General features: G+C 46.7%; 1 protein-coding gene across 2 annotated transcripts in view; it reads right to left on the bottom strand.

The window, feature by feature from the left end:
- LOC143960057 (proton-coupled amino acid transporter 1-like) overlaps positions 1 to 2,218 on the bottom strand; it is a 165,234-nt gene extending 163,016 nt beyond the window's left edge. Inside the window, exon 1 of one of the 2 annotated variants that reach the window (XM_077468335.1) lies at positions 2,118 to 2,218. The gene's annotated coding sequence lies outside the window, so the exon portion shown is untranslated. Of the gene's footprint in view, positions 1 to 1,909; positions 2,074 to 2,117 lie in introns of those variants that run through there. The other variant, XM_077468334.1, reaches the window with a different exon arrangement.
- Between the last annotated feature and the right edge of the window lie 17,510 nt (positions 2,219 to 19,728).

Raw genomic sequence — 19,728 nt, 5'->3', positions numbered from 1 at the left:
CTCCTATACTAAGGTCGTCACCCCACTAGTCACCCCTCCTCTCCTGTACCCATGCCCTCACCCCACTAGTCACCCTTCCTCCCCTGTACCCATGCCCTAACCCCACTAGTCACACCTCCTCCCCTGTACCCATGCCCTCACCACACTAGTCACCCCTCCTCCCCTGTACCCATACCCTCACCCCACTAATCACCCCTCCTCCCCTGTACCCATACCCTCACCCCACTAATCACCCCTCCTCCCCTGTACCCATACCCTCACCCCACTAATCACCCCTCCTCCCCTGTACCCATACCCTCACCCCACTAATCACCCCTCCTCCCCTGTACCCATACCCTCACCCCACTAATCACCCCTCCTCCCATGCACCCATACCCTCACCCCACTAATCACCCCTCCTCCCATGCACCCATACCCTCACCCCACTAATCACCCCTCCTCCCATGCACCCATACCCTCACCCCACTAATCACCCCTCCTCCCATGCACCCATGCCCTCACCCCACTAATCACCCCTCCTCCCATGCACCCATGCCCTCACCCCACTAATCACCCCTCCTCCCCCTGTACCCATGCCCTCACCCCACTAATCACCCCTCCTCCCCCTGTACCCATGCCCTCACCCCACTAATCACCCCTCCTCCCCCTGTACCCATGCCCTCACCCCACTAGTCACCCCCCCTCCCCCTGTACCCATGCCCTCACCCCACTAGTCACCCCCCCTCCCCTGTACCCATGCCCTCACCCCTGTACCCATGCCCTGACCCCACTAGTCACCCCTCCTCCCCTGTACCCATGCCCTGACCCCACTAGTCACACCTCCTCCCCTGTACCCATGCCCTCACCCCTCTAGTCACACCTCCTCCCCTGTACCCATGCCCTCACCCCACCTCCTGCCACATACTCATGTCCTCACCCCACTAATCACCCCTCCTCCCTTGTACTTATGGCATTACCCCACTAATCACTCCTCCTCTCCTGTACTAAGGCCCTCACCCCACTAATAACTCCTCTTCTCCTGCACTCCAGCTGTCACCCTACTGATCAGGTTTTCACTTCTGTACACGCATCATTCCAGTAAATACTCCACTCTTCCCGTATGCAAATTGTTACCCCACCAATTCCTCCTCTCCTCCAAGCCTCACACTGTCACTCAACAAATCACTTCTCCCCTCTTGTTCTCACACATCACCTCAGGACTGTTCTAACACTGTCACTATACTAATCACCCCACGATCAACCCTTGTCTGCCTGAATTTACAACATCACCCCACTGCTCCTATACTCACACTGCCCCCCACATCACCCCTCTCCTGCCCTACCTATATTATTACCACCCTATCACCACTCCTCATCTGAACTCACTTTGTTGCCCCACTAATTACACCATTCTGCACACTGCCACCCCACTAATTACATCTCCCATTCTGTACTCATAACAATATCACCTAATAAACCCCTATAATCCTGTACTACACGGTCGTCACCCGCTAATCACTTTTTCTGTTCTCATACTGCCACCCATCTCATCCTGTTCTCATAATGTCACCATGCTAATCAACCCTCCTGTTCTCACAATGACACCCAATAATCACCCCTCCTAAAGCTATCCCCACAAACTAACCTCTCATCCTGAGCTCACACAATCACAGCTGTCATCATACGCTTCCTCCTGATCATCACACTCTTCCTCTACACTCTGTGCATATCCCCCCTCCCAGCACACATCACTCCTCCTAAAGAGGGGTATCTGATCTAGTTGATACCACCATCACTTGCTGACAACTACAAAAACTTGAATAAACACTAACCCCAAGATATTCCTGATAATATGCGTTTATAAACCTCCTATAATATAAATACATTTTAAAACAAAAAAAAGATGCAAGCATTAAAATCACGGACTTACTGTGCAGCTGTTCACCATTCAAACCCCCAGTAACATCACCATGGTAACACAAGCCGGGCCTGTTCCTGCAAATCTGCTAAGTGAGTCAGATGCCAGCTCGTGCCCTGTGCACAGGGTACAATCCAGCTGTCAGCTCCTCCTCTACTGACGGCACTGCACTGTCCCCTCCCTCCTGTCCCCAATGTGTCCGGGCCACACCAACACTTACAGCCTGATCGCTTCTATTCCTCCTCACTCCATCCCAGCCACACATTCCAGTCACATGATCCCCGATCAGCTGACTATCTCACCACAACACAAGCGAGGACGTTTAGCTTTTATTTTTTTATCCGGTTTCTTAACCACTTGAATAAAACTTTATTGTTCCAAGAACATTATTGATAAGAACAACCATGCCTTCCTGTGCTAGTCTGCTCACTGATGATGTATGATGATATTACTCCGTTTGTGGTGTGGCCGGATGTACTGAGCCTTTAGTAAGAAAGAGTTCAGAAATTGTCTGTGAAGGTTCCCATGTATCATGTTATTGCTAGCAGTGGCTGGTCACATTACACTGAAATCGTTTATTCAGAAATATGCATGAAAATGTTAAAAAACAAAAAATTCATTGCTTTCCATTGGTCATCATTTTTATGTGAGTTAACATTATTATAACCATTATTATATAGGCTTTATATAGCGCAGACAGTTTACACAGCGCTTTGCAACATTAGGACAGACAGTACAATTACAAAACATTTCAATACTGGGGGGATAGAGAGCTCTGTTCGTTAGATCTTACAATCTAGGAGCGTGAGTCAAGTTATGCAAAAGGGTGATAGCAGGGGCGGACTGCCAACTTATGGGGCCCCCGGGCAATAGGAGAAGATTATGGGGCCCCCGGCAATAGGAGATTATGGGGCCCCCAGGAAATAGTTTATGGGGGCACACAGTATACGCACACACATACAGTATACACACAGAATACACATACACACACTGCAAAGGTACTGGAGAGGCGGGGCAGCTATAACCTTGGGATTTTAAAAAAAACACAGATTTTTTACATACTGTCCCTGGTTGTATTGAGGCGGGCCTCTTAGTGGCATGGGGCCCTCGGGCAGTGCCCGAATGGTCAGTCCGCCCCGGGTGATAGCTAGGGATGAGCTCAGGCGTGTTCGCATGGTCCACATGCAGAGCCCGCCAGGAAGTCGGCGCAGCGCTGCGCTAATCACAGGCAGTGAGACATTGCCCAATCTCTGCAGCCGCACATCGGGGCAATGTCTCACTGCGTGTGATTAGAGCAGCACTGCACTGACTTCCTGGCGGGTTCTGCACGTGGACCATGCGAACACGCCTGAGCTCACCCCTAGTAATAGCTGTGGGGGATGAGCTAATGGAGAAAATAGTACAGTTGTTAGATGGAGGCAGGATAGGCTTCTCTGAAGAAGAAAGTTTTCAGGGATCGCCTAAAAGTGGATACATTTGGAGACAGATTGGGGTAGGGAATTCCAGAGGATGGGCGAGGCTCGGGAGAAGTCCTGGAGGTGGGGATGGGAGGAGGTGATGAGGGAGCTAGAGAGCAGGAGGTCTTGGGAGGAAAGAAGAGGGCGATTAGTAGGGATGAGCTCAGGCGTGTTCGCATGGACCACGTGCTGAGCCCGCCAGGAAGTCAGCGCTGCGCTAATCACAGGTAGTGAGACATTGCCCGATGTGCGGCTGCAGAGATCGGGAAATGTCTCACTGCCTGTGATTAGCGCAGCGCTGCACCGACTTCCTGGCGGGCTCAGCACGTGGTCCATGCAAACACGCCTGAGCTCATCCCTATTATATCCTCCCGATTAGGCTGCTATTTTGAGACTAGGCTAGTGATGTAACTGGGGGCAGAGTTGTGGATGGCTTTGAAACTTATTGTTAGTATTTTGAATTTAATTAGTTGGGCAAGTGACAGCCAATGGAGGGATGAGGGGTAGCAGACACTGTGCGGTTTGTAAGGTGGACACGTCTGGCAGCAGCATTCATTATGGACTGAAGGGGGGGTAGTCTTTGGAAAGTGATTGGATGTGGGGCCGAAAGGAGAGTTCAGAGTCCAGGATAACACCTAGCACCCTGGCATGTGGGGATGGGTGGATGGTTGTATCATTTCTCTTGACAGAGAAGTCAGGAGAAGAGGCACGTGGGGGAGGAAATATTGTGAGCCCGGTTTTGGACAAGTTGAGTTTGAGTAAGTGGTGTGACATCCATACAGATATGTCTGTTAGTAAGTTAGTGATGCGTGAGGAGACTGATTGAGTGAGTTGAGGGGTGGAGAGATAGATTTGTGTGTCGTCAGTGTAGAAATTATATTGAAAGCCGTGAAAGGCTTGGGTCTGCTGATCAGCTGACCCAGGGAAGAGGTGTAGATTGAAAATAAAAGAGGTCCAAGAACAGAACCTTGGGGGACCCCGACAGAGAAGGGAAGAGGAGAGGAGGAAGTAGAATTGTAAGTGACACTGAAGGTGCATTGGGATAGGTAGGATGAGAGCCAGTGAAGAGCACAGTCACGGAGGGAGTAAAGGGGATTAAAGCGGGAGTCCCGCCGTTTTTTTTTTTTTTTTAAAAGCCAGCAGCTACAAATACTGCAGCTGCTGACTTTTAAAATAAGGACACTTACCCGCCCAGCGCGCCTGTGATGTCGGCACCCGAAGCCGATCTCTCGATCATCTCTCGGGTGCTGCCGCCGCCATCTTGGGTATGGGAATCAGGAAGTGGAGCCTTTCGGCTTAATTTCCCGGTTCCCTACTGCGCATGCACGAGTCACGCTGTGCAATAAGGATGGTCCCGCTGCCTCTGGGATCCGTGTGTTTCCCAGCAGGCAGCGGGGGACTTTCGGAAAGGGGCGTAATCTACGCCCCTTTCCGCAGATAGCAATGCCGGAAGTGGGTGCAGATACCTGTACTGTACAGGTATCTGCACCCCCCTCCCCCCTGAAAGGTGCCAATTGTGGCGCCGGAGGGGGGGAGGATTCCAATGAGCGGAAGGTCCACTTTAGGGTGGACCTCCGCTTTAAAGCTTTTTGAGGAGGGGGTGGTCAATCATGTCAAAGGCATTTGAAAGGTCCAGAAGTAGGAGTATGGATTTTAAAGTAGAAGTAAATCTTTTTTTTGGCACTTGTACCTACAGGAAAACCTATAATAAGAATGGCTTATGTCATCGTGGCGTGGCCAACCAGACGCTAGGAGGACGCAAACCCAGAAGGAAGATTGGGTGAGGATGGAAGCTCCTGTCAGTGGTGACAGTGCGGCGCAGGTGGGCTTCGTTCTAAGGTAAGTACACTATATTGTCAAAAGTATTGGGTCACCTTTACTGGCACATGAAATTTAATGGCATCCCTGTCTTAGTCCGTAGGGTTCAATATTGAGTTGGCCCACCCTTTGTAGATATAAGAGCTTCAACTTTTCTGGGAGGGCTGTCCACAAGTAAGGATGAGCTCAGGCGTGTTCGCAAACAGCACATGCAGAGCCCGCCAGGAAGTTGGCACTGCGGAGCGCTAATCACAGGCATTGAGACATTGTCCCGATGCATGGCTGAAGAGATTGTGAAATGTCTCACTGCCTGTGATTAGCGCTGTGCAGTGCCAACTTCCTGCCGGGCTCTGCATGTGCTGTTTGCGAACACACCTGAGCTCATCCTTATCCACAAGGTTTAGGAGTGTGTCTATGGTAATGTTTGACAATTCTTCCATGAGCGCATTTGTGAGGTCAGGCACTGATGTTGGACAAGAAGGTCTGGCTTGCAGTCTCTGCTCTAATTCATCCCAAAGGTGTTCTACCAGATTGAGGTCAGGACTCTGTGCAGGCCAGTCAAGTTCCTCCATCCCAAACTTGCTCATACATGTCTTTATAGACCATGCTTTGTGCACTGATGTGCAGTCATGTTTGAACAGAAGGGGACCATCCCCAAACTGTTCCCATAAAGTTGAGAGCATGAAATTGTCCAAAATGTCTTGGCATGCTGACACCTTAACCACTTGCCTACTAGGCACTTAAACCCCCTCCTGCCCAGACCAATTTTCAGCTTTCGTTGCTCTCACACATGCCCCTGTAGAAGACACATATGTCGAAACGCGTTGGGCGAGCTGTTGGCACCCTACATTGCTTTTAATTCTATTTTAGACTTTTTATGTGATCACTAAGTCATTAATTACTTTTTGACTTCAATAAACCAACATTTTTTATACCGTTTGACCTGCACCATGTGGAGCCTTTTTTCTTTTTTTCTTTTTTCCGTTTCTCCGGCTTAAACCTCTACAACATCTCCCTCCCCATCCGGGGGAGATTGGAGCATCAGTACAACGGGCCACGTCTGAGCTTGACTACAAACAACCTTGACGTTCCATTTGAAAGGATCCATCATTGGGCCTACAATCGTTTGGAGCTCACCCATCAGCTCAACAGACCTCCCTCTTTGTACTCCTTGGTCCCAGATTGTGACCTCAAGCCTTCTAGACTCAACTGTCATATGACTGTGTGAGTCCAACTGAGTTGGTAAGAAGTATTTTATCCACTTTTGCCTGATGTTCACAGTCAAGCAGATTCACATGAATACAATCGCCTAGTTCAATCTTCCTCTTCTGTGACGGTTTGGTCACCCTCGTGCCTGCTACATAGTTGAATGTGCGGCCAATGTTGGACTTTCCTCTAGGCATTCATATTCATACGATCTTTGTCCTATTACTATTTTTATAATTTATGTTGATCACATTTATTATTGAAGCGCTACACTGTTTTTATTATTTTGTTTGCTGAACTTTGTTTGTTTTTGGTGTTGGCTGCTGTTTTTCGGCTGTTGAGGCCTTTTTCTACATATACTAAATTGTAGCGCAGTGTTTTCCCCTTAACTGCTCTCACACTTTGACTGACAATTACTCAGTCATGCAACACTGTACCCAAATTAATTTTTTGTCCTTTTTTCCCACAAATAGAGCTTTCTTTTAGTGGTATTTGATCACCTCTGGGTTTTTTATTTTTTACGCTATAAAAGAAAAAAGACCGAAAATTTTGAAAAATGTTTCTTTGTTTCTGTGATAAAATTGTTCAAATTATTAATTTTTCTTCATAAATTTTGGCCACAATTTATACTGCTACATACATTGCCTTGCGAAAGTATTCGGCCCCCTTGAACTTTTCAACCTTTTGCCACATTTCAGGCTTCAAACATAAAGATATAAAATTTTAATTTTTTGTGAAGAATCACCAACAAGTGGGACACAATTGTGAAGTGGAACGAAATCTATTGGATTTTTGAAACTTTTTTAACTAATAAAGAAATGAAAAATGGGACGTGCAAAATTATTCGGCCCCTTTACTTTCAGTGCAGCAAACTCACTCCAGAAGTTCAGCGAGGATCTCTGAATGATCCAATCAGGGCCAGATTAAGAGCAACATGGGCCTGGGGCTGAGGATTTCGGTGGGCCTTTTTATGGAAATAAATAAAATGAAGATGCAAACATTTTTTGTTAAAACAAATTAAATATTTTAATTACCATTAAAGTGCCAAAACAGAAATATTGAAAATATTTTTTGTAAACAATAGAAAACTTGTTAATTAAATAAAACCATTATAAATAGAACAGTCACAACAACCATTTTTTTTAAATAAACGTAAACCATATAAACAATATAAATATACGTGTATGATGTTTGGCTCATACAAAATATGTTCCTTAAAGTATTATTATTATTAAAGCATCATAATCAATACAGCCTGCTGTTATGATTATGGTGCAGAGAGTAACTCTTGAAATAAATCGCAACCACTAGTTATAAACACACAAACAGGTTATTCACTGAACTGTAAACTGCATTTAACCTATATGAATCAAAATAAAATTAGACATTTACTTTTCTTGCTTTTTTACTTGCAAATTCCTCAATTGTAGATTCAAGATTAAGCTCGTTCAGCAACCCATTTTCAATGCACAACAGAGAAAGTGCATTTAAACGCTCCTGACCCATGGAAGATCTTAGTTCATTTTTTACACGTTTTAATGCTGAAAATGAACGCTCACCACTGCAGTTGCTGACCATTAAACACAAATACATGCGGAGGGTCACATATGTATTTGGAAATGCACCGACTAGAGATTGTGCAATCATAAACTTGTACATTTGAGTTTCTTGACTCCCATGAATGTCTTTATTTGCAGGGGAAGATTGGTACATTTTAAAAATAGAGGAAAACTGTACAATTTCTTCTGCAAACAGGGGTTCAAGATCTTCAGGATATATTGTCACCAGTGTACTGGCTCTGGAACGTAGACTATCAGCTGCAAGAGTGCATATTTCTGATAGAAAGCCAAATCTCTCTTGGATTATGCTGTATGCTGCTTGCCTGTGCCTCAGTGATTCTGTCAGTTGGTCAATTATAGGATAAAAGGTGTGCACTTTAAACCTTTCAGAGGGTGTCATATCAGCATCAGCATCTTCTGCATCACCATAGTCCCACCTCCTATTTCTTTTCACTTTCCTTCCACGTTGTAGTTGGTACTCCTCGCATCCGGAAATATTTTTACCCTGCTCTTCAAATGCAGAGAATCTAGAACGGAGAGACTGCACAAAATCCTTCAGCGAATTGAGCATGTTTGTTGCTGTGTGCAAATCTAATTTTGCATCTTGGAGACACTGACTGGTTCTGTGAAACCTATGTAAAATGACAGACCATACTTCAACCATTATTCCAGTTTCCAGCTGATCCATGACATTGCTTAGGCCCTTTGCTTGTAAGCAGATCTCTCCCTTTGTGGATTCATCATTGAAAATATTTGAAAGGACATCTTTAATGGTACTAAAGCCTTTTTGTAAGGCGTTCACAGCATCATGGTGAGCAGACCAACGTGTATCAGCTAACCTTTTTAACGTCGGTATACCACATGGTTTGAAACTATCTGTTAAGAGATTCCATCTGTGACTTGAAGCAGAAAAAAAACAATACAACTGCTGTACAAAATTAAAGAACGAAACTGCAACTGGACAGCTGTTTACTGCATTTTGTCCCACAAGATTTAGTGAATGTGCACAACAAGGAATATATTCAGCAAGTGGGTTTTTTTCCCGAATTAAGGCCTGCATGCCATTATATTTGCCACTCATATTCGATGCGTTATCATAAGACTGACCCCTGCAATCTTTGATGGAAATTCCATTTTCATCCATAAATTGAAGAAGAATGTTTGTTAGCTCCATACCAGTGTGTCCATATATTGGAATGAATTTCGTAAAACGCTCCACTGGACCACTAGGTAGTACATAGCGAAATATGACTGTCAGTTGGTCAAAATGTGCTATGTCAGGGGTTGAGTCAACAGAAATGGAATAATATTTGGCTTTATTTATCTCTTTTACAATCTGCTGTAGCACTTGCTGACCAATCAGTTCAATAAACTCATCACATATCGTTGATGATAAGTACGATATGTGACCTCTTCCCTTGTTGCCATGCTTTTGAATATGGTCAGCAAGAAATGGGTCATATTCAGCTAACAGCTCCAGACAGCCCAAATAATTTCCATTATGTACGGATCCAATAATTTCATCACTTCCTCGAAAAGGAAGACCTCTTGATGACAGTAGTTTTATCACACTCAGGATGCGACGAAGTATTTCATGCCAATATTTTTTCTGACTCTCAAACTGTTTAACAAGACCTTTGTCTATTCGTTGGCCAGAAGTTTTTCTCCTGATGAGGTCTTCAATTGCTTTTCCATGGCCAGCACTATTTTCATGCCTGCTTAAATCTCTTGTGGCATGTCGCCAATCTGAATACCCTTTTGAAGCCAAATGGGTTTCCTCTTTTGAAAATAGTTTGCAAAAAGCACAAAAAACTTTGCCAGTTTTTGGAGAATAACACAGCCATTCACGCTTAACTTTTTCTCCATTCAACTGTTCTCGGAAAAACAAAGACTTTGTACAGTGTCTTGTAAAAGTTTCACCTGGACATGTCTTTTCTGAAGCTCTAAAATCACTGTCCATATGTTGACAATCAACTCCTTTTTGGCAAAAATATTCCCTCAAAGCATCACAGATATTCCAGTCTCCAATATCATCTGAATAAATCTCCTCTTGCTGTTCAGTGGATCCACTTGCTCCTGCAGTACTTTCACTTTCATCTGATGCATGTGAAACAACCAAACTTGTTGTACTGACATCAGCTGCACTGGTTGAACTTGAAGCTGAAGCAAGTATATCAGTTGCACCACTTGTTCCAGGGGTGCTTTTCTTACAAAATTCTGTAATTTTTTTGGTGTTAGACAAGAGTTTTTGGATTTGTTTTTCTTCCTCTTTCTTGGCTTTCACTTTCTCCCAACCACTACGTTGTTTTTTCATCCTTATGTGTAAAAATAAAATAAAAATTACAATACTTTCTCCAGGAGCTCCTTAACAGATCAGGCCCATGCAACCGTGCAGAAGGCCACATTGATTTATCTGGCATTTGTAAAGCCAGCTCTACTTACATATACAGCGGGTAAAATAACTATTGAACACGTCGTCATTTTTCTAGGTAAATATATTTCTAAAGGTGCTAATGACATGAAATGTTCACCACATGCAATCTCCATACATACAAAGACACCAAAACAAAATATGTTCAGAAATGAAGTTCTGTGTAAAAAAATGCAATGACACAGAGAAAAAAATATTAAACCCACAAAGAAAGGGAGGATCAAAAAGGCATGGGAAGCCAAGACACCAGCTGAAATCTATCAGTAATTGGAAAGCAATCCTGCCCCTTTTCAATAGTGATGGACGAACTTCCGACGGGACGTTTGGCAAACGCGGACCGGGGAACGCTGCCGATAGTTCACGAACGCTCGAACATTAGGCCCACGGAAGCCTGCCTTTTTGCAGAAAAATGTGAGCTTGGCGTGATGGAAGGTGGAGTGGAGGACAATTGTGAGGAGAGAGGAGAAGGAGAAGTAGAAGACGAGGCTGGACGGTGAGAGCCTGGAGTGTGGCTTTGTGTGTTCCGTTGCTTCCACTGGGCTCGGTGATGGCTGCCCATGTGCCTTCTTAAGGCGGTCGTCCCTAGGTGAGTGTTGGGCTTACCGCGACTAATGCGTTGACTGCAAAGATTGCAGATGGCAACGTTATTGTCAGCAGCGGACACGTTAAAAAAAGCCCACACTGCGGAGCCATGTGCCGGTGTCCTGGGAGCGCCAGATGTGACCGTACATGGTCGATGACTCGCTCCTGATACATTTGCAGTCTGCTTTGTCCCTCCTGTGCAATGTAAGTTATTCCTGCTTCTCCTCCCTATCTGCTGGTCCATATCTCCCTGGGTACTGTCGTCAGACTGCTGAGTAGCGGTTGTTGCTACCTCCTCTTCCTGATCCAATACCAAGAATGGCTGCGCATCAGAAACGTCCTCTTGATATGGATCGGAAAATAATTCCTGTGACTCAAGCGGAAGTTATGTGGTGGTGGTGGTGTTGTTGGTGGTAGTGTCTTTGGGGGTGCACATAGCAGAGAGTGAAGAAGAGGGTGCAGATCGAGAGGATGAGGAGGGTGCAGAAGAGTAAGGCTGAGTGAGCCACTCAACCAAGTCTGGTGCGTCCTTTAAAGTAATTGAACGCACCTTCTGCAACTTCCCACTTTGGCTCAAGCCAGTTGCTCCTGCCCTACCCCTACCACCCCTGCGGAAGGGACTGCCTCTTCCTCTGCCTGTCATTTTTTAAATGACCCTGTGACAAAGCTCTCAGTCCCTATACCAATGAAGGACTGCTGCAGTATAGGGCAGCGGTCAGCAGTAGTGCACCTCAACCATATGTATTGTGGATCGATACCAGTCCTTATAGAATAGCAGACTGTACCTCACTCAAACCTATGTACTGTAGCACCCTAGACCAGGTTACCAGTCCTTATAAGGACCTTTGTGGACCAAGTAGGTTGTGTGTGACTGATTAGCAGACTGTACATCAGTCCCTATACTGATGAAGGACTGCTGCAGTATAGGGCAGCGGTCAGCGGTGGTGCACCTCAACCCTATGTATTGTGGACCTATACCAGTCCTTATAGAATAGCAGACTGTACCTCACTCAACCCTATGTACTATAGCACCCTACACCAGGTTATTACCAGTCCTTATAAAGGACCTTTGTGGAACAAGTAGGTTGTGAATGATTAGCAGACTGCAGCAGAAGGGCAGCAGTCAAGTATAATATTCTTTCTATATTTGGAAGAAAGAATATTATACGTGTACAAGCCTATTACCGTACCACTGATACCAGTCCTGAAAGAACCTTTGTGGACCTAATATAGTAACAGCTACTGATTAAACTGACCCTCACTGCCTCACACACTGCTTCCTGCCTGTCCCTATATAAACTGACAAAACAGAGGCTACTAGAACAATAACTGGAATAGCACTTTTGTGGACCTGATAGTAACAGCTAATGATGATGATGATGATGATGATGATGACTAAACTGACTGTCCCTACAGCAGACACACCGTCCTGTCCCTTTCTCTACACTGACAAAAGACACTCAGGCTGCTGTAACAATCAGTAGCACAGCAAACCTATATACACCTAACACCTATACCAGTCCTGAAAATAACTTTTGTGTACCAAATAGCTAGCGATGTGGGTCACTGCAATCTCTCCCTGCTCCACACAGCAACCTCTCCCTATAGTGACAGAAGAAAGAATGTAAAATGGCCGCCGGATCGGGTGTATTTATAAGATAGGGGGAATGTCCAAGTGTCCATGTGCTGTAATGTCTCAATTGGCTGTCCTGTACCCCATGATGGATGTGTCATCATAGGTCAAAGTTCTTTTACACAGTAAACACAGAAGTCCGCCGGGCGAACGGCGGCAATAGTCTGCCGTACGGGCGGACCGCGAACAGCCGAAATTCGCCGCAAAACGACCGCCGGGCGAACCGTTCGGCCATCCCTACTTGTCAGTACAAATTAATATCAGCCCGTTCAGTTTAAACTGATGGCCTATAAAAAGGTGTCCTATTACCAAGGTGTCACACAATAAACATCTCACGATGGGTAAAAGCAAAGAGCTCTCTCAAGATCTTTGCAACTTTATTGTTGCAAAACAAACCAATGGCATTGGTTACAGAAGTATTTCTAAACTTCTGTTTAGTTTACTTCTGTTTTTGTTCCAGTGACCACTGTTGAGGCCATAATCCGGAAGTGGAAAGAACATCATTTTACCATAAATCGTTGAAGCTCAGTTAAAGCAGGAGTCCGCCGGGAGTTCCACCGTTTTTTTTTTTTTAAAAGCCAGCAGCTACAAATACTGCAGCTGCTGACTTTTAAAATAAGGACACTTACCCGTCCAGCGCGCCCGCGATGTCGGCACCCGAAGCCGATCTCTCGATCGTCTCTCGGGTGCTGCCGCCGCAATCTTGGGTATGGGAATCAGGAAGTGGAGCCTTTCGGCTTCATTTCCCGGTTCCCTACTGCGCATGCGCGAGTCGCGCTGCTCAATAAGGATGGTCCCGCTGCCTCTGGGATATGTGTGTTTCCCAGCAGGCAGCGGGGGACTTTCGGAAAGGGGCATAATCTACGCCCCTTTCCGCAGAGAGCTATCCCGGAAGTGGGTGCAGATACCTGTACTGTACAGGTACCTGCACCCCCCTCCCCCCTGAAAGGTGCCAATTGTGGCGCCGGAGGGGGGGGGGATTCCAATGAGCGGAAGGTCCACTTTAGAGTGGACCTCCGCTTTAACATTTGCTCCACAACATTTAGACAAGCCTGTGAAATACTGGGAGAATATAGTCTGGTCAGAGAAGACCAAAATTGAACTCTTTGGATGCTATAATAAACCTCATGCTTGGGGGTCACTTCACCCTAAAAAAAAAAACATACCAACAGTGAGGTTCGGACGTGGGAACATCATGGTGGGGGAGGGGCTGTTTTTCACCATATGGTACTGGCAAACTTCATATCATTGAAGGAAGGATAAATGGAAAAATTGTACAAAGACATTCTTGATAAAAATCTAATGGTCACTGATGGGCTCTGATAGGCGGCACTGACAGGCAGGACTTATGGGCACTGACAAGGTGGCGCTGATGAGCTGCACTGTTAGGCAGCACTGATAGGTGGCACTGGAATTGATGAGCTGCACTAATGGGCAATAGGTGGCACTGATAAGCTACACTGATAGGTGGCATTAGAATTGATTGGATGGCACTGATGAGCTGCACTGATAGGTGGCACTGATAGAGGGCACTGGCACTGATAGGTGGCACTGATAGAGGGCACTGGCACTGATAGGTGGCACTGATAGAGGGCACTGGCACTGATAAGTGGCACTGATAGAGGGCACTGGCACTGATAGAGGGCACTGGCACTAATAGAGAGCACTGCCACTGATAGGTGGCACTGATAGGTGACACTAGCACTGATAGGTGGCACTAGCACTGATAGGTGGCACTGATAGAGGGCACTTGCACTGATAGGTGGCATTGATAGAGGGCACTGGCACTGATAGGTGGCACTGATAGAGGGCACTGGCACTGATAGAGAGCACTGGCACTAATAGAGAGCACTGGCACTGATAAGTGGCACTGATAGAGGGCACTGGTACTGATAGGTGGCACTGATAGAGGGCACTGGCACTGATAGGTGGCACTGATAGAGGGCACTGGCACTGATAGAAGGCACTGGCACTAATAGAGAGCACTGCCACTGATAGGTGGCACTGATAGATGGCACTAGCACTGATAGGTGGCACTAGCACTGATAAGTGGCAATGATAGAGGGCACTGGCACTGATAGGTGGCACTGATAGAGGGCACTGATAGAGGGCACTGGCACTAATAGAGAGCACTGCCACTGATAGGTGGCACTGATTGGTGGCACTGGCACTGATAGGTGGCACTGATAGAGGGCACTGACACTGATAGGTGGCACTGATAGAGTGCACTGGCACTGATAGAGGGCACTGACACTGATAGAGGGCACTGATAGAGGGCACTGGCACTGATAGAGAGCACTGGCACTGATAGGTGGCACTGATAGAGGGCACTGGCACTGATAGGTGGCACTGATTGGTGGCACTGGCACTGATAGGTAGCACTGATAGGTGGCACTGGCACTGATAGAGGGCACTGCCACTGATAGGTGGCGCTGATAGAGGGCACTGGCACTGATAGGTGGCACCGATAGTGGGCACTGGCACTGATAGAGTGCACTGGCAGTGATAGGTGGCACTGATAGAGGGAACTGGCACTGATAGAGGGCACTGGCGCTAATAGAGAGCACTGCCACTGATAGGTGGCACTGGCACTGATAGAGGGCACTGGCACTGATAGGTGGCACTGATAGAGGGCACTGGCACTGATAGAGGGCATTGGCGCTAATAGAGAGCACTTCCACTGATAGGTGGCACTGGCACTGATAGGTGGCACTGATAGAGGGCACTGGCACTGATAGGTGGCACTGATAGAGGGCACTGGGACTGATAGGTGGCACTGATAGAGGGCACTGGCGCTGATAGAGGGCACTGGCGCTGATAGAGGGCACTGGCGCTGATAGAGGGCACTGATAGAGGGCACTGATAGGTGGCACTGATAGAGGGCACTGGCACTGATAGGTGGCACTGATAGAGGGCACTGGCACTGATAGCGGGCACTGGCACTGATAGAGGGCACTGATAGAGGGCACTGGCACTGAGAGGGCACTGCCACTAGCAGTCTAGCACTGATAGGTGGCACTGACAAGATGCACTAAATGGGCACTGATGGGCTGCCCGCACAGTCACATGTCATGAGTTGCACTTATAAAGCCCCCCCATCACGCAAAAAAAAGGCCAGTACAAATTCACAAATAGAACCTGGCTGCTTGAGTCTCAGTCTGCTATTGACTTCCCCAGCGGGCCAGCCCAGCGCCCATGGCTTACTTGAACTTAGTGCTGTGCAGAATGAGAATCCTTAATGCAGAGTCCGTCCTCTTCTGGTTTGCACTCTCGGAGTAGTGAGTACCGCCCGCACACTCCACTCCAGAACTCCACTCCTTTCCCAGTCAAGCGGCAGCCTCTCGCTCTCGGGACGCCGGGGAAGGCCTCCGGATGACGTCACGCCGGCCGGGACGTCAAGCTCCGCCTCCAGGATGCGAGCAGCCGAGAACCCTCAGCCTCGGCGGCGCATTGGTAGCGGCTGCACACACTGTATCGCCGGCGGCCCTGCGCCGCAATACATTTAACCACTTGACTGACACATTATAGTGGGCCTATAAATAATGCAGTTGCCTGGCAATGTGAAAGTATATAGCGGCTGGCGGCCGACGGCCGGGCCGTGGTGGTGATTGACTGATTGATGTGTTTGGGCCTATAATATGATGGGGGCCTGGAGCTGCAGCTCCAAAAGCCCCTATGTTAATCCGGCCCTGGATCCAATGTTGTCCTAAATGACTGATGGTGATAAATAGAATCCCCCTGTGTGTAATCAAGTCTCTGTATAAATGCACCTGCTCTGTGATAGTCTCAGGGTTCTGTTGAAAGCGCAGAGAGCATCATGAAGACCAAGGAACACACCAGGCAGGTCCGTAATACTGTTGTGGAGAAGTTTAAAGCCGGATTTGCATACAAAAAGATTTCCCAAGCTATAAACATCCCAAGAAACACTGTGCAAGCGATAATTTTGAAATGGGAGTATCAGACCACTGCAAATCTACCAAGACCTGGCCGTCCCTCTAAACTTTCAGCTCAGACAAGGAGAAGACTGATCAGAGATGCAGCCAAGAGGCCCATGATCACTCTGGATGAACTGCAGAGAACTACAGCTGAGGTGGGAGAGTCTGTCCATAGGACAACAATCAGTCGTACACTGCACAAATCTGGCCTTTATGGAAGAGTGGCAAGAAGAAAGCCATTTCTCAAAGATATCCATAAAAAGTCTCGTCTAAAGTTTGCCACAAGCCACCTGGGAGACACACCAAACATGTGGAAGAAGGTGCTCTGGTCAGATGAAACCAAAATCGAACTTTTTTCCCACAATGCAAAACGATATGTTTGGCGTAAAAGCAACACAGCTCATCACCCTCAAAACACCATCCCCACTGTCAAACATGGTGGTGGCAGCATCATGGTTTGGGCCTGCTTTTCTTCAGCAGGGACAGGGAAGATGGTTAAAATTGAGGGGAAGATGGATGCAGCCAAATACAGGACCATTCTGGATGAAAACCTGTTGGAGTCTGCAAAAGACCTGAAACTGGGACGGAGATTTATCTTCCAACAAGACAATGATCCCAAACATACAGCAAAATCTACAAAGGAATCTGTGGAAAGAGCTGAAAACTGCTGTTCACAAACGCTCTCCATCCAACCTCACTGAGCTCGAGCTGTTTTGCAAGGAAGAATGGGCAAGAATTTCAGTTCTCGATGTGCAAAACTGATAGAGACTTACCCCAAGCAACTTGCAGCTGTAATCGCAGCAAAAGGTGGCTCTACAAAGTATTAATGCAAGGGGGCCGAATAATTTTGCACGCATAATAATTTTTTTATTAGTTAAAAAAGTTTCAAAAATCCAATAGATTTCTTTCCACTTCACAATTGTGTCCCACTTGTTGGTGATTCTTCACAAAAAATAAAATTTTATATCTTTATGTTTTAAGCCTGAAATGTGGCAAAAGGTTGAAAAGTTCAAGGGGGCCGAATACTTTCGCAAGGCACTGTATCTTTGGTAAAAATAACCCAAATTAGTGGATATTATTTGGTCTTTGTGAAAGTTAGAGAGTCTACAAGCTGTGGTGCGAATTGTACAAAATTGATCACACCTGATTTACTGGTGGCCTATCTCATTTCTTGCGACCCGAACAAGACAGGAAAGTACAAATACCCCCCAAATGACCCCCTGATGACAGATGGCACTAATACGTGGCACTGATGACAGATGGCACTGATACCTGGCATTGATGACACGTGACACTGATAACAGATGGCATGTGACACTGAAAGGTGCCACTGATGACAGATGGCACTGATATGGCACTGATGACAGATGGCACTATGTGGCACTGATGACAGGTGGCACTGATGATGTGGCACTGATGACAGATGGCACTTGTATGTGGCACTGGGGACAGATGGCACTAATGTCACCGCTGAGGGAGCTGACATGTTCCCTCACCATTTTTTCCGGGTTCGCGGCTCCAGCGATGTGAGTGGCCAGAGTCGTGATGATGTCACTCCTTTTAGCACGATACACTGGACCTTCACTTTGCATGCACTGCTGACTTCAGCAGCTGCATGCAAAGTGAATATGTACCTGTACGGTTTAGGAGATATACATTTACCTACAGGTAAGCCTTATTATAGTTTACCTGTAGGTAAAAATGACCAAGCGGACAATACAACCGATTTAAGAGTTCTCTTCACTGGAACTAAGGGGCCAAGCCCAACCCCTGAAAAACAACTCTACATCATAATCACCATCTCCAATAAATGATTTGGGTCAGTGCACAAAGCAGGGCCCATGAAGACATGGATGAGCGAGTTTGGGGTGGAGGAACTTGACTGTCCTGACCTTAACCTGATAGAACACCTTTGGGATGAATTAGAGTGGAGACTGCGAGCCAGGCCTTCTCATCCAACATCAATGCCTGACCTCCCAAATGCGCTTCTGAAAGAATGGTCAAACATTCCCATAGACACACTCCTAAACCTTGTGGACAGCCTTCCCAGAAGAGTTGAAGCTGTTATAGCCGCAAAGGGTGGCCAACTCAATATTGAACCCTACAGACTAAGACTGGAATGTCATTAAAGTGGATAATCATAAAATCTGACTTAGGCACATATATCTGTAGTGTTTAATTATCTCTCTCCAAAGCCCTAAGTCTTGTGTCTTTCTGCTGCTACGTTCTTCTGTTATCAGCGTGATAACTTCTGACAAGTTCTCTGACAAAGGAGATAAAAGCAGCTGGAAATTTGTGTCAGGGAGGGTGGTATAAAATAGATTAAGACCCCTTTCACACCAGGACATTTTGCATGCACTATAGCAGTAGGAACAGAGCCTGCAATCCGCCCAAAAAAAGCTGCACCATTGTCTGTAGTGTGAAAGCCTGAGGGCTTTTACACTACAGCGGTGCGCTGGCAGGACGTCAGGGAAAAGTCCTGCCAGCAGCTTCTTTGGAGCGGTGAAGGAGCGGTTTGTTTACTGCTCCTCCACTGCTCCTCCCCTTTTAACCCTTTTTCGGACGCTAGCGGGGGGTAAAAGCGCCCCACTAGCGGCCGAAATGCGCCGCAAATCCGGCAGTAAAACGCTATGGGCGGTGTGGTGTGAAAGGGGTCTTACAGAGAGCTGATCTATTCACAGCACAGCTGTATGCCTTTCCTCCAATAAGCTCTCACACAGTGTATGCCCAGACTCCCCTCCCACTGCTGAAACAGAAAGGGACATTTCTAACACAATGTGAACTTTCTGAAGAGTCTAGAAAGCTAAAGGCAAAAAAAAAAAAAAGGAAAGCTGAAGACAGCAGATATGCATGTAAAACATATATAGGGAGATTCATCTCTGTGTATCATCTGAGGCTGTTCACTTCACCGGGTATATGTGAGGGTTTACATCCACTTTACCTCACATCCGCGCTATGGCCACAGTGCGGATGTGAATTTCCGGGAGGCCTTCATATGACTGCCTCCCCTGTGCATTCTCCCTGCGCGTGCCGTGATCACAGAGTCACCAAGACTCGGGTGATCACTGATCTGAGTAAGGGGCTGGTCCCGGCCCCTTACCATGTGATCAGCTGTCAGCCAATGACAGCTGATCACATGATGTAAACAAATGCTCAATGATCTTTTTTTATTTTTTCTCCTCACGCTGACAGCGGAGGAGAAAAAAAAGC

This window comes from Lithobates pipiens, unplaced genomic scaffold, assembly GCF_037356315.1.
Source record: "Lithobates pipiens isolate NorthernLeopardFrog02 unplaced genomic scaffold, aLitPip1_a1.2 Scaffold_8, whole genome shotgun sequence".
NCBI lineage: Eukaryota > Metazoa > Chordata > Amphibia > Anura > Ranidae > Lithobates > Lithobates pipiens.
Note: the sequence above shows the minus strand (reverse complement) of the source record. Positions and strands in the feature narration are given on the sequence as shown.